The following is a 17,190-nucleotide window of genomic DNA, read 5'->3' as shown; positions in this document are numbered from 1 at the left end:
GTCAGTACATCCCCCTCCTGTCCTCCTCCTAGTGTCAGTACATCCTCTCCTCCTAGTGTCAGTACATCCTCCCTCCTGTCCTCCTCCTAGTGTCAGTACATCCTCCTCCTGTCCTCCTCCTAGTGTCAGTACATCCTCTCCTAGTGTCAGTACATCCTCCTCCTGGTCCTCCTCCTAGTGTCAGTACATCCTCCTCCTGTCCTCCTAGTGTCAGTACATCCTCCTCTATGTCCTCCTCCTAGTGTCAGTACATCCTCCTCCTGTCCTCCTCCTAGTGTCAGTACATCCTCCTCCTGCTCCTCCTAGTGTCAGTACATCCTCCTCCTGTCCTCCTCCTAGTGTCAGTACATCCCCCTCCTGTCCTCCTAGTGTCAGTACATCCTCCTCCTGTCCTCCTCCTAGTGTCAGTACATCCTCCTCCTGTCTCCTCCTAGTGTCAGTACATCCTCCTCCTGTCCTCCCCTAGTGTCAGTACATCCTCCTCCTGTGTCAGTACATCCTCCCTCCTAGTGTCAGTACATCCTCCTCCTGTCCTCCTCCTAGTGTCAGTACATCCTCCTCCTGTCCTCCTCCTAGTGTCAGTACATCCTCCTCCTGTCCTCCTCCTAGTGTCAGTACATCCTCCTCCTGTCCTCCTCCTAGTGTCAGTACATCCTCCTCCTGTCCTCCTCCTAGTGTCAGTACATCCTCCTCCTTGTCCTCCTCCTAGTGTCAGTACATCCTCCTCCTGTCCTCCTCCTAGTGTCAGTACATCCTCCTCCTGTCCTCCTCCTAGTGTCAGTACATCCTCCTCCTGTCCTCCTCCTAGTGTCAGTACATCCTCCTCCTGTCCTCCTCCTAGTGTCAGTACATCCTCCTCCTGTCCTCCTCCTAGTGTCAGTACATCCTCTCCTGCCTCCTCCTAGTGTCAGTACATCCTCCTCCTGTCCTCCTCCTAGTGTCAGTACATCCTCCTCCTGTCCCTCCTAGTGTCAGTACATCCTCCTCCTGTCCTCCTCCTAGTGTCAGTACATCCTCCTCCTGTCCTCCTCCTAGTGTCAGTACATCCTCCTCCTGTCCTCCTCCTAGTGTCAGTACATCCTCCTCCTGTCCTCCTCCTAGTGTCAGTACATCCTCCTCCTGTCCTCCTCCTAGTGTCAGTACATCCTCCTCCTGTCCTCCTCCTAGTGTCAGTACATCCTCCTCCTGTCCTCCTCCTAGTGTCAGTACATCCTCCTCCTGTCCTCCTCCTAGTGTCAGTACATCCTCCTCCTGTCCTCCTCCTAGTGTCAGTACATCCTCCTCCTGTCCTCCTAGTGTCAGTACATCCCCCTCCTGTCCTCCTCCTAGTGTCAGTACATCCTCCTCCTGTCCTCCTCCTAGTGTCAGTACATCCTCCTCCTGTCCTCCTAGTGTCAGTACATCCTCCTCCTAGTGTCAGTACATCCTCCTCTGTTCCTCCTCCTAGTGTCAGTACATCCCCCCTCCTGTCCTCCTCCTAGTGTCAGTACATCCTCCTCCTGTCCTCCTCCTAGTGTCAGTACATCCTCCTCCTGTCCTCCTAGTGTCAGTACATCCTCCTCCTGTCCTCCTCCCTAGTGTCAGTACATCCTCCTCCTGTCCTCTCCTAGTGTCAGTACATCCTCCTCCTGTCCTCCTCCTAGTGTCAGTACATCCTCCTCCTGTCCTCCCCCTAGTGTCAGTACATCCTCCTCCTGTCCTCCTCCTAGTGTCAGTACATCCTCCTCCTGTCCTCCTCCTAGTGTCAGTACATCCTCCTCCTGTCCTCCTCCTGGTGTCAGTACATCCTCCTCCTGTCCTCCTCCTAGTGTCAGTACATCCTCCTCCTGTCTCCCCCTAGTTCAGTGCATCCTCCTCCTGTCCTCCTCCTAGTGTCAGTGCATCCTCCTCCTGTCCTCCTCCTAGTGTCAGTACATCCTCCTCCTGTCCTCCTCCTAGTGTCAGCACTTCCCCCTCCTGTCCTCCTCCTAGTGTCAGTACATCCTCCTCCTGTCCTCCTCCTAGTGTCAGTACATCCTCCTCCTGTCCTCCTCCTAGTGTCAGTACATCCTCCTCCTAGTGTCAGTACATCCTCCTCCTGTCCTCCCCCTAGTGTCAGTACATCCTCCTCCTGTCCTCCTCCTAGTGTCAGTACATCCTCCTCCTGTCCTCCTCCTAGTGTCAGTACATCCTCCTCCTGTCCTCCTCCTAGTGTCAGTACATCCTCCTCCTGTCCTCCTCCTAGTGTCAGTACATCCTCCTCCTGTCCTCCTCCTAGTGTCAGTACATCCTCCTCCTGTCCTCCTCCTAGTGTCAGTACATCCCCCTCCTGTCCTCCTCCTAGTGTCAGTACATCCTCCTCCTGTCCTCCTCCTAGTGTCAGTACATCCTCCTCCTGTCCTCCTCCTAGTGTCAGTACATCCTCCTCCTGTCCTCCTCCTAGTGTCAGTACATCCTCCTCCTGTCCTCCTCCTAGTGTCAGTACATCCTCCTCCTGTCCTCCTCCTAGTGTCAGTGCATCCTCCTCCTGTCCTCCTCCTAGTGTCAGTACATCCTCCTCCTGTCCTCCTCCTAGTGTCAGTACATCCTCCTCCTAGTGTCAGTACATCCTCCTCCTAGTGTCAGTACATCCTCCTCCTAGTGTCAGTACATCCTCCTCCTGTCCTCCTCCTAGTGTCAGTACATCCTCCTCCTGTCCTCCTCCTAGTGTCAGTACATCCTCCTCCTGTCCTCCTCCTAGTGTCAGTACATCCTCCTCCTGTCCTCCTCCTAGTGTCAGTACATCCTCCTCCTGTCCTCCTCCTAGTGTCAGTACATCCTCCTCCTGTCCTCCTCCTAGTGTCAGTACATCCTCCTCCTGTCCTCCTCCTAGTGTCAGTACATCCTCCTCCTGTCCTCCTCCTAGTGTCAGTACATCCTCCTCCTGTCCTCCTCCTAGTGTCAGTACATCCCCCTCCTGTCCTCCTCCTAGTGTCAGTACATCCTCCTCCTGTCCTCCTCCTAGTGTCAGTACATCCTCCTCCTGTCCTCCTCCTAGTGTCAGTACATCCTCCTCCTGTCCTCCTCCTAGTGTCAGTACATCCTCCTCCTGTCCTCCTCCTAGTGTCAGTACATCCTCCCCTGTCCTCCTCCTAGTGTCAGTACATCCTCCTCCTGTCCTCCTCCTAGTGTCAGTACATCCTCCTCCTGTCCTCCTCCTAGTGTCAGTACATCCTCCTCCTGTCCTCCTCCTAGTGTCAGTACATCCTCCTCCTGTCCTCCTCCTAGTGTCAGTACATCCTCCTCCTGTCCTCCTCCTAGTGTCAGTACATCCTCCTCCTGTCCTCCTCCTAGTGTCAGTACATCCTCCTCCTGTCCTCCTCCTAGTGTCAGTACATCCTCCTCCTGTCCTCCTCCTAGTGTCAGTACATCCTCCTCCTGTCCTCCTCCTAGTGTCAGTACATCCTCCTCCTGTCCTCCTCCTAGTGTCAGTACATCCTCCTCCTGTCCTCCTCCTAGTGTCAGTACATCCTCCTCCTGTCCTCCTCCTAGTGTCAGTACATCCTCCTCCTGTCCTCCTCCTAGTGTCAGTACATCCTCCTCCTGTCCTCCTCCTAGTGTCAGTACATCCTCCTCCTGTCCTCCTCCTAGTGTCAGTACATCCTCCTCCTGTCCTCCTCCTAGTGTCAGTACATCCTCCTCCTGTCCTCCTCCTAGTGTCAGTACATCCTCCTCCTGTCCTCCTCCTAGTGTCAGTACATCCTCCTCCTGTCCTCCTCCTAGTGTCAGTACATCCTCCTCCTGTCCTCCTCCTAGTGTCAGTACATCCTCCTCCTGTCCTCCTCCTAGTGTCAGTACATCCTCCTCCTGTCCTCCTCCTAGTGTCAGTACATCCTCCTCCTGTCCTCCTCCTAGTGTCAGTACATCCTCCTCCTGTCCTCCTCCTAGTGTCAGTACATCCTCCTCCTGTCCTCCTCCTAGTGTCAGTACATCCTCCTCCTGTCCTCCTCCTAGTGTCAGTACATCCCCCTCCTGTCCTCCTCCTAGTGTCAGTACATCCTCCTCCTGTCCTCCTCCTAGTGTCAGTACATCCTCCTCCTGTCCTCCTCCTAGTGTCAGTACATCCTCCTCCTGTCCTCCTCCTAGTGTCAGTACATCCTCCTCCTGTCCTCCTCCTAGTGTCAGTACATCCTCCTCCTGTCCTCCTCCTAGTGTCAGTACATCCTCCTCCTGTCCTCCTCCTAGTGTCAGTACATCCTCCTCCTGTCCTCCTCCTAGTGTCAGTACATCCTCCTCCTGTCCTCCTCCTAGTGTCAGTACATCCTCCTCCTGTCCTCCTCCTAGTGTCAGTACATCCTCCTCCTGTCCTCCTCCTAGTGTCAGTACATCCTCCTCCTGTCCTCCTCCTAGTGTCAGTACATCCTCCTCCTGTCCTCCTCCTAGTGTCAGTACATCCTCCTCCTGTCCTCCTCCTAGTGTCAGTACATCCTCCTCCTGTCCTCCTCCTAGTGTCAGTACATCCTCCTCCTGTCCTCCTCCTAGTGTCAGTACATCCTCCTCCTGTCCTCCTCCTAGTGTCAGTACATCCTCCTCCTGTCCTCCTCCTAGTGTCAGTACATCCTCCTCCTGTCCTCCTCCTAGTGTCAGTACATCCTCCTCCTGTCCTCCTCCTAGTGTCAGTACATCCTCCTCCTGTCCTCCTCCTAGTGTCAGTACATCCTCCTCCTGTCCTCCTCCTAGTGTCAGTACATCCTCCTCCTGTCCTCCTCCTAGTGTCAGTACATCCTCCTCCTGTCCTCCTCCTAGTGTCAGTACATCCTCCTCCTGTCCTCCTCCTAGTGTCAGTACATCCTCCTCCTGTCCTCCTCCTAGTGTCAGTACATCCTCCTCCTGTCCTCCTAGTGTCAGTACATCCTCCTCCTCCTAGTGTCAGTACATCCTTCCTCCTCCTAGTGTCAGTACATCCTCCTCCTAGTGTCAGTACATCCTCCTCCTGTCCTCCTCCTAGTGTCAGTACATCCTCCTCCTGTCCTCCTCCTAGTGTCAGTACATCCTCCTCCTGTCCTCCTCCTAGTGTCAGTACATCCTCCTCCTGTCCTCCTCCTAGTGTCAGTACATCCTCCTCCTGTCCTCCTCCTAGTGTCAGTACATCCCCCTCCTGTCCTCCTCCTAGTGTCAGTACATCCTCCTCCTGTCCTCCTCCTAGTGTCAGTACATCCTCCTCCTGTCCTCCTCCTAGTGTCAGTACATCCCCCTCCTGTCCTCCTAGTGTCAGTACATCCTCCTCCTGTCCTCCTCCTAGTGTCAGTACATCCTCCTCCTGTCCTCCTCCTAGTGTCAGTACATCCCCCTCCTGTCCTCCTCCTAGTGTCAGTACATCCCCCTCCTGTCCTCCTCCTAGTGTCAGCACTTCCCCCTCCTGTCCTCCTCCTAGTGTCAGTACATCCTCCTCCTGTCCTCCTCCTAGTGTCAGTACATCCTCCTCCTGTCCTCCTCCTAGTGTCAGTACATCCTCCTCCTGTCCTCCTCCTAGTTTCAGTACATCCTCCTCCTGTCCTCCTCCTAGTGTCAGTACATCCTCCTCCTGTCCTCCTAGTGTCAGTACATCCTCCTCCTGTCCTCCTCCTAGTGTCAGTACATCCTCCTCCTGTCCTCCTCCTAGTGTCAGTACATCCTCCTCCTGTCCTCCTCCTAGTGTCAGTACATCCTCCTCCTGTCCTCCTCCTAGTGTCAGTGCATCCTCCTCCTGTCCTCCTCCTAGTGTCAGTGCATCCTCCTCCTGTCCTCCTCCTAGTGTCAGTACATCCTCCTCCTGTCCTCCACCTAGTGTCAGCACTTCCCCCTGCTGTCCTCCTCCTAGTGTCAGTACTTCCCCCTCCTAGTGTCAGTACATCCTCCTCCTAGTGTCAGCACATCCCCCTCCTGTCCTCCTCCTAGTGTCAGCACATCCCCCTCCTGTCCTCCTCCTAGTGTCAGTACATCCTCCTCCTGTCCTCCCCCTAGTGTCAGTACATCCCCCTCCTGTCCTCCTCCTAGTGTCAGTACATCCTCCTCCTGTCCTCCTCCTAGTGTCAGTACATCCTCCTCCTGTCCTCCTCCTAGTGTCAGTACATCCTCCTCCTGTCCTCCTCCTAGTGTCAGTACATCCTCCTCCTGTCCTCCTCCTAGTGTCAGTACATCCTCCTCCTGTCCTCCTCCTAGTGTCAGTACATCCTCCTCCTGTCCTCCCCCTAGTGTCAGTACATCCTCCTCCTGTCCTCCTCCTAGTGTCAGTACATCCTCCTCCTGTCCTCCTCCTAGTGTCAGTACATCCTCCTCCTGTCCTCCTCCTAGTGTCAGTACATCCTCCTCCTGTCCTCCTCCTAGTGTCAGTACATCCTCCTCCTGTCCTCCTCCTAGTGTCAGTACATCCTCCTCCTGTCCTCCTCCTAGTGTCAGTGCATCCTCCTCCTGTCCTCCTCCTAGTGTCAGTACATCCTCCTCCTGTCCTCCTCCTAGTGTCAGTACATCCTCCTCCTGTCCTCCTCCTAGTGTCAGTACATCCCCCTCCTGTCCTCCTCCTAGTGTCAGTACATCCTCCTCCTGTCCTCCTCCTAGTGTCAGTGCATCCTCCTCCTGTCCTCCTCCTAGTGTCAGTACATCCTCCTCCTGTCCTCCTCCTAGTGTCAGTACATCCTCCTCCTGTCCTCCTCCTAGTGTCAGTACATCCTCCTCCTGTCCTCCTCCTAGTGTCAGTACATCCTCCTCCTGTCCTCCTCCTAGTGTCAGTACATCCTCCTCCTGTCCTCCTCCTAGTGTCAGTACATCCTCCTCCTGTCCTCCTCCTAGTGTCAGTACATCCCCCTCCTGTCCTCCTCCTAGTGTCAGTACATCCTCCTCCTGTCCTCCCCCTAGTGTCAGTACATCCTCCTCCTGTCCTCCTCCTAGTGTCAGTACATCCTCCTCCTGTCCTCCTCCTAGTGTCAGTACATCCTCCTCCTGTCCTCCTCCTAGTGTCAGTACATCCTCCTCCTGTCCTCCTCCTAGTGTCAGTACATCCTCCTCCTGTCCTCCTCCTAGTGTCAGTACATCCTCCTCCTGTCCTCCTCCTAGTGTCAGTACATCCTCCTCCTGTCCTCCTCCTAGTGTCAGTACATCCTCCTCCTGTCCTCCCCCTAGTGTCAGTACATCCTCCTCCTGTCCTCCTCCTAGTGTCAGTACATCCTCCTCCTGTCCTCCTCCTAGTGTCAGTACATCCTCCTCCTGTCCTCCTCCTAGTGTCAGTACATCCTCCTCCTGTCCTCCTCCTAGTGTCAGTACATCCTCCTCCTGTCCTCCTCCTAGTGTCAGTACATCCTCCTCCTGTCCTCCTCCTAGTGTCAGTACATCCTCCTCCTGTCCTCCTCCTAGTGTCAGTACATCCTCCTCCTGTCCTCCTCCTAGTGTCAGTACATCCTCCTCCTGTCCTCCTCCTAGTGTCAGTACATCCTCCTCCTGTCCTCCTCCTAGTGTCAGTACATCCTCCTCCTGTCCTCCTCCTAGTGTCAGTACATCCTCCTCCTGTCCTCCTCCTAGTGTCAGTACATCCTCCTCCTGTCCTCCTCCTAGTGTCAGTACATCCTCCTCCTGTCCTCCTCCTAGTGTCAGTACATCCTCCTCCTGTCCTCCTCCTAGTGTCAGTACATCCTCCTCCTGTCCTCCTCCTAGTGTCAGTACATCCCCCTCCTGTCCTCCTTCTAGTGTCAGTACATCCTCCTCCTGTCCTCCTCCTAGTGTCAGTACATCCTCCTCCTGTCCTCCTCCTAGTGTCAGTACATCCTCCTCCTGTCCTCCTCCTAGTGTCAGTACATCCTCCTCCTGTCCTCCTCCTAGTGTCAGTACATCCTCCTCCTGTCCTCCTCCTAGTGTCAGTACATCCTCCTCCTGTCCTCCTAGTGTCAGTACATCCCCCTCCTGTCCTCCTCCTAGTGTCAGTACATCCTCCTCCTGTCCTCCTCCTAGTGTCAGTACATCCCCCTCCTGTCCTCCTCCTAGTGTCAGTACATCCCCCTCCTGTCCTCCTCCTAGTGTCAGTACATCCTCCTCCTGTCCTCCTCCTAGTGTCAGTACTTCCTCCTCCTGTCCTCCTCCTAGTGTCAGTACATCCTCCTCCTGTCCTCCTCCTAGTGTCAGTACATCCTCCTCCTGTCCTCCTCCTAGTGTCAGTACATCCTCCTGTCCTCCTCCTAGTGTCAGTACATCCTCCTCCTGTCCTCCTCCTAGTGTCAGTACATCCTCCTCCTGTCCTCCTCCTAGTGTCAGTACATCCTCCTCCTGTCCTCCTCCTAGTGTCAGTACATCCTCCTCCTGTCCTCCTCCTAGTGTCAGTGCATCCTCCTCCTGTCCTCCTCCTAGTGTCAGTACATCCTCCTCCTGTCCTCCTCCTAGTGTCAGTACATCCCCCTCCTGTCCTCCTCCTAGTGTCAGTACATCCTCCTCCTGTCCTCCTCCTAGTGTCAGTACATCCTCCTCCTGTCCTCCTCCTAGTGTCAGTACATCCTCCTCCTGTCCTCCTAGTGTCAGTACATCCTCCTCCTAGTGTCAGTACATCCTCCTCCTAGTGTCAGTACATCCTCCTCCTAGTGTCAGTACATCCTCCTCCTGTCCTCCTCCTAGTGTCAGTACATCCTCCTCCTGTCCTCCTCCTAGTGTCAGTACATCCTCCTCCTGTCCTCCTCCTAGTGTCAGTACATCCTCCTCCTGTCCTCCTCCTAGTGTCAGTACATCCTCCTCCTGTCCTCCTCCTAGTGTCAGTACATCCTCCTCCTGTCCTCCTCCTAGTGTCAGTACATCCTCCTCCTGTCCTCCTCCTAGTGTCAGTACATCCTCCTCCTGTCCTCCTCCTAGTGTCAGTACATCCTCCTCCTGTCCTCCTCCTAGTGTCAGTACATCCTCCTCCTGTCCTCCTCCTAGTGTCAGTACATCCTCCTCCTGTCCTCCTCCTAGTGTCAGTACATCCTCCTCCTGTCCTCCTCCTAGTGTCAGTACATCCTCCTCCTGTCCTCCTCCTAGTGTCAGTACATCCTCCTCCTGTCCTCCTCCTAGTGTCAGTACATCCTCCTCCTGTCCTCCTCCTAGTGTCAGTACATCCTCCTCCTGTCCTCCTCCTAGTGTCAGTACATCCTCCTCCTGTCCTCCTCCTAGTGTCAGTACATCCTCCCCCTGTCCTCCTCCTAGTGTCAGTACATCCTCCTCCTGTCCTCCTCCTAGTGTCAGTACATCCTCCTCCTGTCCTCCTCCTAGTGTCAGTACATCCCCCTCCTGTCCTCCTCCTAGTGTCAGTACATCCTCCTCCTGTCCTCCTCCTAGTGTCAGTACATCCTCCTCCTGTCCTCCTCCTAGTGTCAGTACATCCTCCTCCTGTCCTCCTCCTAGTGTCAGTACATCCTCCTCCTGTCCTCCTCCTAGTGTCAGTACATCCTCCTCCTGTCCTCCTCCTAGTGTCAGTACATCCTCCTCCTGTCCTCCTCCTAGTGTCAGTACATCCCCCTCCTGTCCTCCTCCTAGTGTCAGTACATCCTCCTCCTGTCCTCCTCCTAGTGTCAGTACATCCTCCTCCTGTCCTCCTCCTAGTGTCAGTACATCCTCCTCCTGTCCTCCTCCTAGTGTCAGTACATCCTCCTCCTGTCCTCCTCCTAGTGTCAGTACATCCTCCTCCTGTCCTCCTCCTAGTGTCAGTGCATCCTCCTCCTGTCCTCCTCCTAGTGTCAGTACATCCTCCTCCTGTCCTCCTCCTAGTGTCAGTACATCCTCCTCCTGTCCTCCTCCCAGTGTCAGTGCATCCTCCTCCTGTCCTCCTCCTAGTGTCAGTACATCCTCCTCCTGTCCTCCACCTAGTGTCAGCACTTCCCCCCCTGTCCTCCTCCTAGTGTCAGTACATCCTCCTCCTGTCCTCCTCCTAGTGTCAGTACATCCTCCCCCTGTCCTCCTCCTAGTGTCAGTACATCCTCCTCCTGTCCTCCTCCTAGTGTCAGTGCATCCTCCTCCTGTCCTCCTCCTAGTGTCAGTACATCCTCCTCCTGTCCTCCACCTAGTGTCAGCACTTCCCCCTCCTGTCCTCCTCCTAGTGTCAGTACATCCTCCTCCTGTCCTCCTCCTAGTGTCAGTACATCCTCCCCCTGTCCTCCTCCTAGTGTCAGTACATCCTCCTCCTGTCCTCCTCCTAGTGTCAGTACATCCTCCTCCTGTCCTCCTCCTAGTGTCAGTACATCCTCCTCCTGTCCTCCTCCTAGTGTCAGTACATCCTCCTCCTGTCCTCCTCCTAGTGTCAGTACATCCTCCTCCTGTCCTCCTCCTAGTGTCAGTACATCCTCCTCCTGTCCTCCTCCTAGTGTCAGTACATCCCCCTCCTGTCCTCCTCCTAGTGTCAGTACATCCTCCTCCTGTCCTCCTCCTAGTGTCAGTACATCCCCTCCTGTCCTCCTCCTAGTGTCAGTACATCCTCCTCCTGTCCTCCTCCTAGTGTCAGTACATCCTCCTCCTGTCCTCCTCCTAGTGTCAGTACATCCTCCTCCTGTCCTCCTCCTAGTGTCAGTACATCCTCCTCCTGTCCTCCTCCTAGTGTCAGTACATCCTCCTCCTGTCCTCCTCCTAGTGTCAGTACATCCTCCTCCTGTCCTCCTCCTAGTGTCAGTACATCCCCCTCCTGTCCTCCTCCTAGTGTCAGTACATCCTCCTCCTGTCCTCCTCCTAGTGTCAGTACATCCCCCTCCTGTCCTCCTCCTAGTGTCAGTACATCCTCCTCCTGTCCTCCTCCTAGTGTCAGTACATCCTCCTCCTGTCCTCCTCCTAGTGTCAGTACATCCTCCTCCTGTCCTCCTCCTAGTGTCAGTACATCCTCCTCCTGTCCTCCTCCTGGTGTCAGTACATCCTCCTCCTGTCCTCCTCCTAGTGTCAGTACATCCTCCTCCTGTCCTCCTCCTAGTGTCAGTACATCCTCCTCCTGTCCTCCTCCTAGTGTCAGTACATCCTCCTCCTGTCCTCCTCCTAGTGTCAGTACATCCTCCTCCTGTCCTCCTCCTAGTGTCAGTACATCCTCCTCCTGTCCTCCTAGTGTCAGTACATCCTCCTCCTGTCCTCCTCCTAGTGTCAGTACATCCTCCTCCTGTCCTCCTCCTAGTGTCAGTACATCCTCCTCCTGTCCTCCTCCTAGTGTCAGTACATCCCCCTCCTGTCCTCCTCCTAGTGTCAGTACATCCTCCTCCTGTCCTCCTCCTAGTGTCAGTACATCCTCCTCCTGTCCTCCTCCTAGTGTCAGTACATCCTCCTCCTGTCCTCCTCCTAGTGTCAGTACATCCTCCTCCTGTCCTCCTCCTAGTGTCAGTACATCCTCCTCCTGTCCTCCTCCTAGTGTCAGTACATCCTCCTCCTGTCCTCCTCCTAGTGTCAGTACATCCTCCTCCTGTCCTCCTCCTAGTGTCAGTACATCCTCCTCCTGTCCTCCTCCTAGTGTCAGTACATCCTCCTGCCCTCCTCCTAGTGTCAGTACATCCTCCTCCTGCCCTCCTCCTAGTGTCAGTACATCCTCCTCCTGTCCTCCTCCTAGTGTCAGTACATCCTCCTCCTGTCCTCCTCCTAGTGTCAGTACATCCTCCTCCTGTCCTCCTCCTAGTGTCAGTACATCCTCCTCCTGTCCTCCTCCTAGTGTCAGTACATCCTCCTCCTGTCCTCCTCCTAGTGTCAGTACATCCTCCTCCTGTCCTCCTCCTAGTGTCAGTACATCCTCCTCCTGTCCTCCTCCTGGTGTCAGTACATCCTCCTCCTGTCCTCCTCCTAGTGTCAGTACATCCTCCTCCTGTCCTCCTCCTAGTGTCAGTACATCCTCCTCCTGTCCTCCTCCTAGTGTCAGTACATCCTCCTCCTAGTGTCAGTACATCCTCCTCCTGTCCTCCTCCTAGTGTCAGTACATCCTCCTCCTGTCCTCCTCCTAGTGTCAGTACATCCTCCTCCTGTCCTCCTCCTAGTGTCAGTACATCCTCCTCCTGTCCTCCTCCTAGTGTCAGTACATCCTCCTCCTAGTGTCAGTACATCCTCCTCCTGTCCTCCTCCTAGTGTCAGTACATCCTCCTCCTGTCCTCCTAGTGTCAGTACATCCTCCTCCTGTCCTCCTCCTAGTGTCAGTACATCCTCCTCCTGTCCTCCTCCTAGTGTCAGTACATCCTCCTCCTGTCCTCCTCCTAGTGTCAGTACATCCCCCTCCTGTCCTCCTCCTAGTGTCAGTACATCCTCCTCCTGTCCTCCTCCTAGTGTCAGTACATCCTCCTCCTGTCCTCCTCCTAGTGTCAGTACATCCTCCTCCTGTCCTCCTCCTAGTGTCAGTACATCCTCCTCCTGTCCTCCTCCTAGTGTCAGTACATCCTCCTCCTGTCCTCCTCCTAGTGTCAGTACATCCTCCTCCTGTCCTCCTCCTAGTGTCAGTACATCCTCCTCCTGTCCTCCTCCTAGTGTCAGTACATCCTCCTCCTGTCCTCCTCCTAGTGTCAGTACATCCTCCTGCCCTCCTCCTAGTGTCAGTACATCCTCCTCCTGCCCTCCTCCTAGTGTCAGTACATCCTCCTCCTGTCCTCCTCCTAGTGTCAGTACATCCTCCTCCTGTCCTCCTCCTAGTGTCAGTACATCCTCCTCCTGTCCTCCTCCTAGTGTCAGTACATCCTCCTCCTGTCCTCCTCCTAGTGTCAGTACATCCTCCTCCTGTCCTCCTCCTAGTGTCAGTACATCCTCCTCCTGTCCTCCTCCTAGTGTCAGTACATCCTCCTCCTGTCCTCCTCCTGGTGTCAGTACATCCTCCTCCTGTCCTCCTCCTAGTGTCAGTACATCCTCCTCCTGTCCTCCTCCTAGTGTCAGTACATCCTCCTCCTGTCCTCCTCCTAGTGTCAGTACATCCTCCTCCTAGTGTCAGTACATCCTCCTCCTGTCCTCCTCCTAGTGTCAGTACATCCTCCTCCTGTCCTCCTCCTAGTGTCAGTACATCCTCCTCCTGTCCTCCTCCTAGTGTCAGTACATCCTCCTCCTGTCCTCCTCCTAATGTCAGTACATCCTCCTCCTGTCCTCCTCCTAGTGTCAGTACATCCTCCTCCTGTCCTCCTCCAAGTGTCAGTACATCCTCCTCCTGTCCTCCTAGTGTCAGTACATCCTCCTCCTGTCCTCCTCCTAGTGTCAGTACATCCTCCTCCTGTCCTCCTCCTAGTGTCAGCACTTCCCCCTCCTGTCCTCCTCCTGGGGTAAGCACTTCCCCCTCCTGTCCTCCTCCTGGGGTAAGCACTTCCCCCTCCTGTCCTCCTCCTGGGGTAAGCACTTCCCCCTCCTGTCCTCCTCCTGGGGTAAGCACTTCCCCCTCCTCTCTTCCTCCTCTTTGGCCTCTGGATTTGGCCGCTCACCTTTCAGACTTCTGAGCTCCCGCTACCATGGTAACATGAGGTGCAGCTTCCTATCTGCTCCCCGGACACGGCGCCGCTGTCTGAAAGTTCCTACCTGACTGCAGTGTATGGGGCCGGTAGAGATGGGCGCAGCCACCACAGGGCCATCTCCGGGGTCACCGCCTCATAAGTGCCCGAACAGGCAACAGGAGGCCCTGATGCCCCAGGAGTGAGGGGTGAGGGGATGCAATTATAGTACGTACAGGAGACTTCCGGTGTGGGGGTAAGGAAGAGGCGGCACATATGCAGTTAGGATTAGATACACAGCTAAAGACAGTATCACACAGGATAGGATTAGATACACAGCTCAGCAGACAGTATCACACAGGATAGGATTAGATACACAGCTCAGCAGGCAGTATCACACAGGATAGGATTAGATACACAGCTCAGCAATCAGTATCACACAGGATAGGCTTAGATACACAGCTCAGCAGACAGTATCACACAGGAGAGGATTAGATACACAGCTCAGCAGTCAGTATCACACAGGATAGGATTAGATACACAGTTCAGCAGACGGTATCACACAGGATAGGATTAGATACACAGCTCAGCAGTCAGTATCACACAGGATAGGATTAGATACACAGCTCAGCAGACAGTATCACACAGGAGAGGATTAGATACACAGCTCAGCAGTCAGTATCACACAGGAGAGGATTAGATACACAGATCAGCAGACAGTATAATACAGGACAGGATTAGATACACGGCACAGCAGACAGTATCACACAGGATAGGATTAGATACACAGCTCAGCAGTATAACACAGGATATGTTTAGATTCACAGCTCAGAAGACAGTATCACACAGGAGAGGATTAGATACACAGCTCAGCAGTCAGTATCACAGAGGATAGGATTAGATACACAGCTCAGCAGTCAGTATCACACAGGAGAGGATTAGATACACAGATCAGCAGTCAGTATCACACAGGATAGGATTAGATGCACAGCTCAGCAGACAGTATCACACAGGATAGGATTAGATACACATCTCAGCAGACAGTATCACACAGGACAGGATTAGATGCACAGATCAGCAGACAGTATCACACAGGACAGGATTAGATGCACAGATCAGCAGACAGTATCACACAGGAGAGGATTAGATACACAGCTCAGCAGTCAGTATCACACAGGATAGGATTAGATACACATCTCAGCAGACAGTATCACAGGATAGGTTTAGATACACAGCTCAGAAGACAGTATCACATAGGAGAGGATTAGATACACAGCTCAGCAGACAGTATCACACCAGATGGGATTAGATACTCAGCTCAGCAGACAGTATCACACAGGATGAGATTAGATACACGGCTCAGCAGTCAGTATCACACATGATAGGATTAGATGCACAGCTCAGCAGTCAGTATCACACAGGATAGGATTAGATACACAGCTCAGCAGACAGTGTCACACAGGATAGGATTAGATACACAGCTCAGCAGACAGTATCACACAGGATAGGATTAGATACACAGCTCAGCAGACAGCATCACACAGGATAGGATTAGATACACAGCTCAGCAGACAGTATCACACAGGATAGGATTAGATACACGGCTCAGCAGACAGTATCACACAGGATAGGATTAGATACACAGCTCAGCAGACTGTATCACACAGGATAGGATTAGATACACGGCACAGCAGACAGTATCACACAGGATAGGATTAGATACACAGCTCAGCAGACTGTATCACACAGGATAGGATTAGATACACAGCTCAGCAGACAGTATCACACAGGATAGGATTAGATACACAGCTCAGCAGACAGTATCACACAGGATAGGATTAGATACACAGCTCAGCAGACAGCATCACACAGGATAGGATTAGATACACATCTCAGCAGACAGTATCACACAGGATAGGATTAGATACACGGCTCAGCAGACAGTATCACACAGGATAGGATTAGATACACAGCTCAGCAGACTGTATCACACAGGATAGGATTAGATACACGGCACAGCAGACAGTATCACACAGGATAGGATTAGATACACAGCTCAGCAGACTGTATCACACAGGATAGGATTAGATGCACAGCTTAGCAGTCAGTATCACACAGGATAGGATTAGATACACAGCTCAGCAGTCAGTATCACACAGGATAGGATGAGATACACAGCTCAGCAGACAGTATCACACAGGAGAGGATTAGATACACAGCTCAGCAGGCAGTATGACACATGATTGGATTAGATACACTGCTCAGCAGGCAGTATCACACAGGATATGATTAGATACACAGCTCAGCAGGCAGTATCACACAGGATGGGATTAGATACACAGCTCAGCAGGCAGTATCACACAGGATAGGATCAGATACACAGCTCAGCAGTGAGTATCACACAGGATGGGATTAGATACACAGCTCAGCAGACAGTATCACACAGGAGAGGATTAGATTCACAGCTCAGCAGGCAGTATCACACATGATTGGATTAGATACACAGCTCAGCAGACTATCACACAGGATAGGATTAGATACACAGCTCAGCAGACAGTATCACACAGGAGAGGATTAGATACACAGCTCAGCAGTCAGTATCACACAGGTTAGGATTAGATACACAGCTCAGCAGGCAGTATCACACAGGATAGGATTAGATACACAGCTCAGCATACAGTATCACACAGGATGGGATTAGATACACAGCTCAGCAGACAGTATCACACAGGATAGGATTAGATACACAGCTCAGCAGGCAGTATCACACAGGAGAGGATTAGATACATAGCTCAGCAGAAAGTATCACACAGGATAGGATTAGATACACAGCTCAGCAGACAGTATCACACAGGAGAGGATTAGATACACAGCTCAGCAGACAGTATCGCACAGGAGAGGATTAGATACACAGCTCAGCAGACAGTATCACACAGGATAGGATTAGATACATATCTCAGCAGACTCTATCACACAGGAGAGGATTAGATACACAGCTCAGCAGACCGTATCACACAGGATAGGATTAGATACACAGTTCAGCAGACAGCATCACACAGGATAGGATTAGATACACAGCTCAGCAGACAGTATCACACAGGATAGGATTAGATACACAGCTCAGCAGACTATCACACAGGATAGGATTAGATACACATCTCAGCAGACAGTATCACACAGGATAGGATTAGATACACAGCTCAGCAGTATCACACAGGATAGGATTAGAAACACAGCTCAGCAGACAGTATCACACAGGATGGGATTAGATACACAGCTCAGCAGACAGTATCACACAGGATGGGATTAGATACACAGCTCAGCAGTCAGTATCACACAGGATAGGATTAGATACACAGCTCAGCAGACTGTATCACACAGGATAGGATTAGATACACAGCTCAGCAGACTATCACACAGGATAGGATTAGATACACATCTCAGCAGACAGTATCACACAGGATAGGATTAGATACACAGCTCAGCAGTATCACACAGGATAGGATTAGATACACAGCTCAGCAGACAGTATCACACAGGATAGGATTAGATACATAGCTCAGCAGACTGTATCACACAGGATAGTATTAGATACACAGCTCAGCAGGCAGTATCACACAGGAGAGGATTAGATACACAGCTCAGCAGACTCTATCACACAGGAGAGGATTAGATACACAGCTCAGCAGACCGTATCACACAGGATAGGATTAGATACACAGTTCAGCAGACAGCATCAAACAGGATAGGATTAGATACACAGCTCAGCAGACAGTATCACACAGGATAGGATTAGATACACAGCTCAGCAGACAGTATCACACAGGATAGG

The 17,190-nt window shown here is 52.9% G+C and overlaps 1 protein-coding gene across 2 annotated transcripts in view; it reads right to left on the bottom strand.

The window, feature by feature from the left end:
- Nucleotides 1-13,600, bottom strand: part of BRD3OS (BRD3 opposite strand) — a 30,322-nt gene extending 16,722 nt beyond the window's left edge. Inside the window, exon 1 of one of the 2 annotated variants that reach the window (XM_072131522.1) lies at nt 13,447-13,600. The gene's annotated coding sequence lies outside the window, so the exon portion shown is untranslated. Of the gene's footprint in view, nt 1-13,352 lie in introns of both variants that reach the window. The other variant, XM_072131521.1, reaches the window with a different exon arrangement.
- Between the last annotated feature and the right edge of the window lie 3,590 nt (nt 13,601-17,190).

This window comes from Engystomops pustulosus, unplaced genomic scaffold (genome assembly GCF_040894005.1).
Source record: "Engystomops pustulosus unplaced genomic scaffold, aEngPut4.maternal MAT_SCAFFOLD_85, whole genome shotgun sequence".
NCBI classification, from domain to species: domain Eukaryota; kingdom Metazoa; phylum Chordata; class Amphibia; order Anura; family Leptodactylidae; genus Engystomops; species Engystomops pustulosus.
Note: the sequence above shows the minus strand (reverse complement) of the source record. Positions and strands in the feature narration are given on the sequence as shown.